At 36.6% G+C, this 7,632-nt stretch overlaps 1 pseudogene; it reads left to right on the forward strand.

The window, feature by feature from the left end:
* The first annotated feature begins 410 nt into the window (after nt 1-410).
* Nucleotides 411-2,418, forward strand: LOC116141054 (annotated as a pseudogene).
* The last annotated feature ends 5,214 nt before the right edge of the window (nt 2,419-7,632 follow it).

The raw sequence follows: 7,632 nt of genomic DNA on the forward strand, positions 1-7,632 counted from the left end.
AGCCTCAGAATATTGAAACTTTCTTTCCGTTTGATCTTCCACTCCACCTCCACCTCCAGCACCTAATTCACCAACAACTCCATCACCTCCACCAGAATCACCACAATTACAACCCCACCACCGCTGCCTCCGCCGCCTGTATCACCGCCGGAATCAAACTCGTCGTCAAATCAGAACACCATTGTAAGGGCAGTAGCTGTCACTGCAGCCGGCACTATAATTGTTGCTGCCGTTTTTCTTTCTATCTGCAAAAGTATTTTATTGCACGACGTCGAAGAGACAAAGTGGTAATATTTCCCAACCTGGAAATGGTCATGGTCCACAGGGTGGCCAGCTACCACTTTGCCTCCAAATGATTTCACAAGATTGATGGGAATGTCAGAGGGTTGATTGTGGATGAAAATGGATTGATGTCTTTATGGAGAAAGCTTGAAGAGGGCGACAAGAACCAGCTCAGGCGTGTAGTTGAAAGAGATTTTACAGAGTCCTCCAAGTAGTGTGATGAAGATAATTATGAAACGACGATGAAAAAGTCTGAGGAAATACAAGAAGTTCCTCTACTCAGAGGAAGTTCTTCATCATCTTCCTACAATTCGATTAGACCCGAAGAGACTTATCAAAATCGAATTATGGCTTTCAAGCACCCCCTCCATCAGTTTCCTTCAGGACTATGAAGAAAAAGAACACCAATTCAACCGTCTACTCTTCCTCTTCCCCCGGCACCGCCACCACCACCCCGCCAAGTCAAAACAACAAGAGACCTTCGCCTCCTCCGCCATCTCCACCAATTCCAGGAAAGAAAATCCGGTCCACCTCCTCCACCACCAAAGGCTGGTGGTTTGAAAACATCTTTAAAACCACCTTCAGGGTCTAAAGGGTCTTCAAGTGAGGTAGGAGTATCCTTCTGCAAGTGGAAATGGTCAGGTAAAATTGAAACCGTTGCATTGGATAAGGTGACAAAAATGGAGAAAAATCAATGTGTGGACAAAATGATAATGGTTCCTTCAGGTAACTGTAATCTATAATTTTAGTTTCATGAATATACACAATCAATCATGTTTTGTTTTACTTATGCTTAAAGCCTTTTTATTGACATTTCAGGTTTGATGGTGATCTTATGAAGCACTATTCGGATATGTAGCTAGTAATCGGAAATCGCCTCCAAGAACCAATGACTCAAGGGACCCAAAGAATCCCAACTCACAGATTTTGATTCTTGTGCCCGAAAGTCTCAGAATACTGCAATTGTGCTCAAATCTCTGGCACTCTCTCACAAGAACTACTCAATGCGCTTAACGAGGGCAAAGGCCTAAATGCAGAAACTCTTGAAAGGCTAAACACGATTGCCCCAAATAAAGAGGAACAATCCCAAATCCTCAAATTCGAAGGTGATCCAACCAGGCTAGCTGATGCTGAAGCCTTCCATTTCCACATTCTGAAGCCATTCCCTCAACGTACACTCGTCTTCATGCTATGCTGTTTACATCAAACTATGACACAGAGATTCTCTATCTCAAGGATTCTATACAAACACTTGGTTGGGATGTAGGGAGCTTCGAACTCGAGGACTCTTATGAAACTCTTGGAGGCAATACTCAAGGCCGGAAACAGAATGAATGCAGGAACTGCCCGCGGCAATGCACAAGCTTTCGACCTTCAGCTCTTAGAAAACTCTCTGACGTTAAAAGCGCTGACGGCAAAACTACTCTGCTTCACTTTGTGGTAAAGAAGTAGTTCGCGCAGAGGGAAGACGTTGTGTTATCAATACTAATAAGAACTTAAGTCGCAGCAGCAGCCGGAGTAGCAACAGCAGCATAAATTCTGAGTATTCAACACCAAAAGAGGATAAAGAAAAGAATATATGATCTAGGATTACCAGTGGTAGGAGGCCTCAGTGCCGAGTTCTCTAATGTTAAAAAAGCCGCTACAATTGATTATGACACCTTTTGTTCAACTTGCTCTTCACTCTCAGCCCGTGCAGCAGAAATTCGGGAGCTTGTATCTGAATGTTCTGCTGACGGAGCGGAGGATTTGTAAGAAATGAAAGGTTTTCTTGACGCAGCTGAAAATGAGCTCGAAGGTGCTGAGAGAAGAGCAAACGAGGTGATGCAACTTGTAAGGAAAACTACAGAATATTATCAAGCAGGGCTGCAAAGAATAAGGGAGCACATCAACGCAACTGTTTTGTTATAATAAAGATTTTCTGGGGATGGTTGATCAAGTTTGTGTGGAAATTGCTAGAAATTTGCAAAGGAGAGGGGCATCGGCGTCAGGCATTGGATCGTCACCACAGTCACCAGCATTGAGAACTGTGAGGTTCCCAAACTTGCCGGAACATTCTTGACGGATAAGTCCAGGAGCAATCTAGCGGATCAGATTCTGATTAATCCTGAAGAGGTACATATACAATTTGTTTGAAAATATAATGATTTTATGTATATAGATTTTGATTTTAGAACAAAGGATCAATAGGAAAATAAATACAACTGAGTGATTTTTTTGTATTTTGCAAATTAGTAAATTTCAATGAATAATAATTGTTCAAGTTGGCTGATCTATTATGTTTATCTAGCCCCATTCCAGAATTATTCAATTATTTTTAAGAAATAACCAACTTCCAGGCCAATATGAGCTACAAGGAATTAGAATCTCAGTTACCGAAACCCATTTACATCATGAACTTGGAAGGCCAAAAAGAAAGAAGAAAACGTTAATTAAACATCATAAGAGTGCAGCTAAAAAAGAAGTCAACAAGAATGACCTGATCAAAGTCTGAGCCTCCTCGATGTTATTAAAGTTTAGTTTGGTGATTACTGGTCCACTTACAACCTAATTAACTGCTTCTTTTCAGTTTAAATAGTAATCCAATACGATTTGGAAGTCCAAAACCGTGTGAGCCGTAAACAAACAGGATTGTTCATGGAGTCCGACGACAAAACAATTCCATCCCAGAAAGCCATGACAGTGAAGTTTTAGATTAGAAAGTCCATCTGGTATAATGCACTTAATTTCCCAATGGTCCATCAACCCTAGTTAGTAAATTCGCGTTTTATACGCGAATTTACGGCTAGCCGTATAATTCCCGTATAAACGCGAATTCACGTATTTTATTAGGGCTGCCGTATAATTTGCGAATTATATACCCTATCCGTATAATTCGCGAATTATACCCGAATTATTGCCGAATTTTGCAGACAAAAAAATAATTACTGATAAGGCAAAACGACGTCGTTTTGTTGGGGTTTGACTAAAATAAAAAAAATCTCCTTCTCCTCTTTCTCGGTTCTCTCTTCCACAGTCTTCATCTCTTCTTCAAATCTTCAACAATTCAACTCTTTTTCTTCATCTCTTGACTCTGAGCTTGATCTCTTCTTCTCTTCTCTTTTAATTTTACTCTCTTCTCCAAGCTTTAAGTCCAAGACTTCAACTCTTCAAGCCTCAAGCTACACACTTCTTCTCTTCTCTTTTTACTCTCTTTGAATCTTGTATGTTGGTGATTGTTTGTGTTTGTGTTGGTGTGTGAGTAGTAGTAATAGGGGCTGGTGGATTGATGGATTTGTTATGTTTGTGGATTGATAGATTTGTTTGAAACATGTTTGATGAAATGCTTGTGAGAGTTATATTTGGTATCTGTTTTAACATAATTTCATTTAGTTCTGTTGTTTTGTGTTGTATGGGTCAAAATGAAAAGACTAAAGATCATCTATGAAAGCAAAAGGTAAGGCAAAACTGCAAAAAAAGCATGAATTCATAAAATAATATTGTCGGCTTGGATTTGGAATTGGCAGATACTTAAAGAAGAAGAAAAAAACAACAAACCATCAGTTTACAACCAACGCCAACTGCAAATTGTAAACCCATGTGCACTTTGTCATGTTTTTAGATTTCATAACACTATTATTATTTGACCTTTGAATGTATTATCCAATAAATTCAGAAAATAAAACAATTATTAATTGGAATCCAAACTTTGATGCGTAGCTATAAAATTAAGGATAAAAATACTAGTCTTAGTTATTGTTCAAATATACTTTAAATTAAAAGGAAAATAAATTGTAGGGTCGACCACAATGGATTATTTAAATGGGGATGTTTGAAAAGTGCAAATCAAGAGTGCTATTGTCGTATTTTTCAAAACGTATTATTGACAATGTGTCGTATTAAACCCGTATATTCCGAACGTATTTTTTCCGTATCCGATTTTATGACCGAATTTTTACAAACGTATTTTTCACCATTTGCCTATACATACCCGTAAAATTCCCGTACCGTTTTTTTGCCGTACCCGTATTACTAACTAGGCCATCACTAAGCCAGAAGTTTAATAAACTGAAAGAAACTAATGTTTCCAATTCTAAGTCTCCAACCAAACACCTACTTAGAAACTGCTAAGATTGTGTCGTTGCCGTGCGTTGCCAACAAGGTGGACGTGGATTTGGAATGGGAATGTTTGTGGAATTACAAGTCAATTAGTCAAGCAAGAAAGACATTCCAGCACAGTTTCCACATTTCATCTCGCTTAATAATGACGGACGATCAACAATAAAAACACTACTTATAATTTGTCATTTTGATTAACCCTGCAAAAATTATTCGAACTTTAAAAGATACCTTTCTATTCGATTTACATTTTTACCTACGATTAGTTTTAATGGCAGAAATTGACAATAATGGAGGTAATTGTGTAATATGCAAAATGTTTGGACCTACTTAACTTCTAAAGTTGGGGGTGGTAAATGATTTTACTCATAAGACTATTGAATGAATTAGACCCGTTATTTTTGATAATTGTTTGGTTTTGAAAGATTTAATAGATAAATAGATTTTTTTTTTTCCCTTTGATCATAAAAATAACTCAATTTTTTTTTTTTTTAAATTAAAAATCCTAACCCTATTATTCTTCACTCTTTATTGATCCAACTTCAAAAATAGATGAATTCAAGAGGGTGCTATTCTTATCAAGTTCCAAAGATTTCAATTCTATTTTAAGTATTTTTGTATTATAATCTTAAAAAAATATTCATGAAAGGAGAAATTAAGCACCTATATGTTTCAAATCGAAAGCAACAATATAATTACTACTTAAAATTTCTTCAAAGAAGAGGAAATGATTAGAAAGAAACTTGTAGTTCTAAAAGCCAAAAAAATTCAATAAGTACTATGAACACCAAAGTTTTACACCGAAATTTTGCATCGAATAACGTGTCACCTGAGTAAGCACAACCACGTAGCACATTAACAAATATTTCGTGAATGAACAGTCATCCATCAAACATGGACGAGCGTCCATGATTATTGGACATCCGTTCATTTTAAATGGACTCATGTCCATGCAAAAATAACAATGGACTCCCGTCCATATTATATAGATGGGAGTCTATTTAATATGGATGGGCATCCACCTAGAATGGATCCTTGTCTATACCTTTTTAGCTCGAGGTTGTACATCATTTCCTGTCAGGGGATTGATTTTTGAGCAAATCTATGCTTCTAGCACTGATAATTATCTAGAGGAAAGCATTCACAATACGATGGAACCTAGAGATAGAGTTGCAAGGAGAGCTTCATACTGGTCAAGTAAAGGACATAGCAATCCTGTTGTGCTTGAGACACTGATATATAAATTGGCTAGAGATCTGTGTGTTATTTCTGAAATCAACATGCAACCTTTCCACGGCATCTACATCTCAAGTTTCAGCCAGTGAAGCTTCATCATTGATAGATAGCCAATTTGACGCCGTTCCACCAAGCTTCTTTGATTTTCTCGTGGTAGGAGCCACACGAAGTTAAGAAGGAATGAAAAGCTAAAAAAAGTTCATTTCAAGGAATCATCAAAAGAAGACTTTGGCTCTGTTTGTTTCACTTTTTTTGTATTTTTTAGAAAAGTTTTTTAAAAAAATTAAAAAAAGTTGAATTAGGCAGGTATTACGATGTAGGATTTGGAATTTAATAAAAATACCCCCTATGTTTGTTTATTTACTAAACACCCCTATAATAAAACTTTGAAAGTTAACAAAAACACTCCCAACCCACCCATTGAATAATCACAGCCAGCCACCACTGTCGGAGGGTGGCCGGAGTCGCCGTATCGACGCATGACCAGCTGGATCTTGCCGGTTGTGCGTCGATATGGCCTTTGCCGACCAGATCCACGGTGGATTTGGCCGGCAAAGGCCAGATCATTTGCTCGTCAGTCGGTAGTGCGTCATTATATCAGATTCCGGCCAACTTCCGACAGTGGTGGCCAGAATCTGGTATAATGTGGGTTTAGAGGTGTTTTTGCAATTTCGAAAAAAAATATTTAGGGGTACTTAATTAAATTAACAAATTTAGGAGGTTTAAAAAAGTTGAATAATATTGGATAATATTGTGAGTTTTTTGGCATTTTACTGTTTAACTTTTTTGGGAATACTAATAATAGTATTCCCAAAAACCAACCAAACGGAGCCTTTAATATTGATGCACTTCATGATGGGTGATAAGCCATTAGAGGTAGAAGAGAAAGGATTTTTGTTTCAGTTGGTGACAGTGCATTAGATTTTTTTTTTTTTTTTTTTCTAATAGGCACTCTCGTCCAGTCCATTATTTTTGTTTTAAAAATTTTTTAATTTAAACTATAAACGGACATCTATTCTGCGTGAACTAGACGTTCATGGTAAATGAACTGTTATCCATATAATATAGACGAGAGTCCATTGTTATTTTCGCATGGACGAAAGTCCATTTAAAATAAATGGTCGTCTAATAATCATGAACGCTCGTCTATATTTAATAGATGATCGTTCATTTACGGAATATTTATTAATGTACTACGTGACTGCGTCTACTTATGTGACACGTCATTCGATACAAAATGTTGGTATAAAACTTCGGTGTCCGTAGCATTATTGAAAAAATTAATCAACAAGTTCTAGTGACATAAAACTTAATACATGCACCAAAGTAAAAGAGAAATATGATATTGGCTTGATATAAATGACGGAGAATATATAATTGATGGAGGATAATATTTAAAGTGGAAATATAAACAAAAAGATTATTTTGTAAATGGGTGAGGTTTCTTTAGATATTTCTGTTTATTTAAAAATCTTAATAGGGTAAATTTAGAATTGGGTCAACAAAGATAAAAAGTGGGGTGCCAATAGCATCATTACTCAAAATAAAATACTAGTATTAACAAAAATTACAAAACAATAGTGTACCAACATACACATATTTGATTGTAGGAGCTATCAACCACAAGAACTACGTGCTCTTCCAACATTTTTACAGCTGAGTAGCCAATAAAAAACTTCATATTCTACTTACAAAACTATATTTAATTTTTATTTTTATTTCCAAATTATGGGTAAAGGAGGTGGTAGCTAAAACGAAGTAAATAGTTCATCAATGAAAGATAGCATGGCTTCAGTCTCTTCTTTATCTCTTTCACATTATTTAATATGCCCCACAATCAAACAGGATGAACATTTATGGGTTGAATACTGTAGCAATGTATCTACAGCCTGCAACTCATCAATGACTCAGGCCTCTGCCAAGAAATGATATCATAAATGGGGCATTTGCCCTTACTCAGAAGCAATGGCTTTCATATGTACCTTCTGTTCATGGATTTCATTAGCCTCCTAGTAG

Source organism: Pistacia vera, unplaced genomic scaffold (assembly GCF_008641045.1).
Source record: "Pistacia vera cultivar Batoury unplaced genomic scaffold, PisVer_v2 Contig1111, whole genome shotgun sequence".
NCBI classification, from domain to species: Eukaryota; Viridiplantae; Streptophyta; class Magnoliopsida; order Sapindales; family Anacardiaceae; genus Pistacia; species Pistacia vera.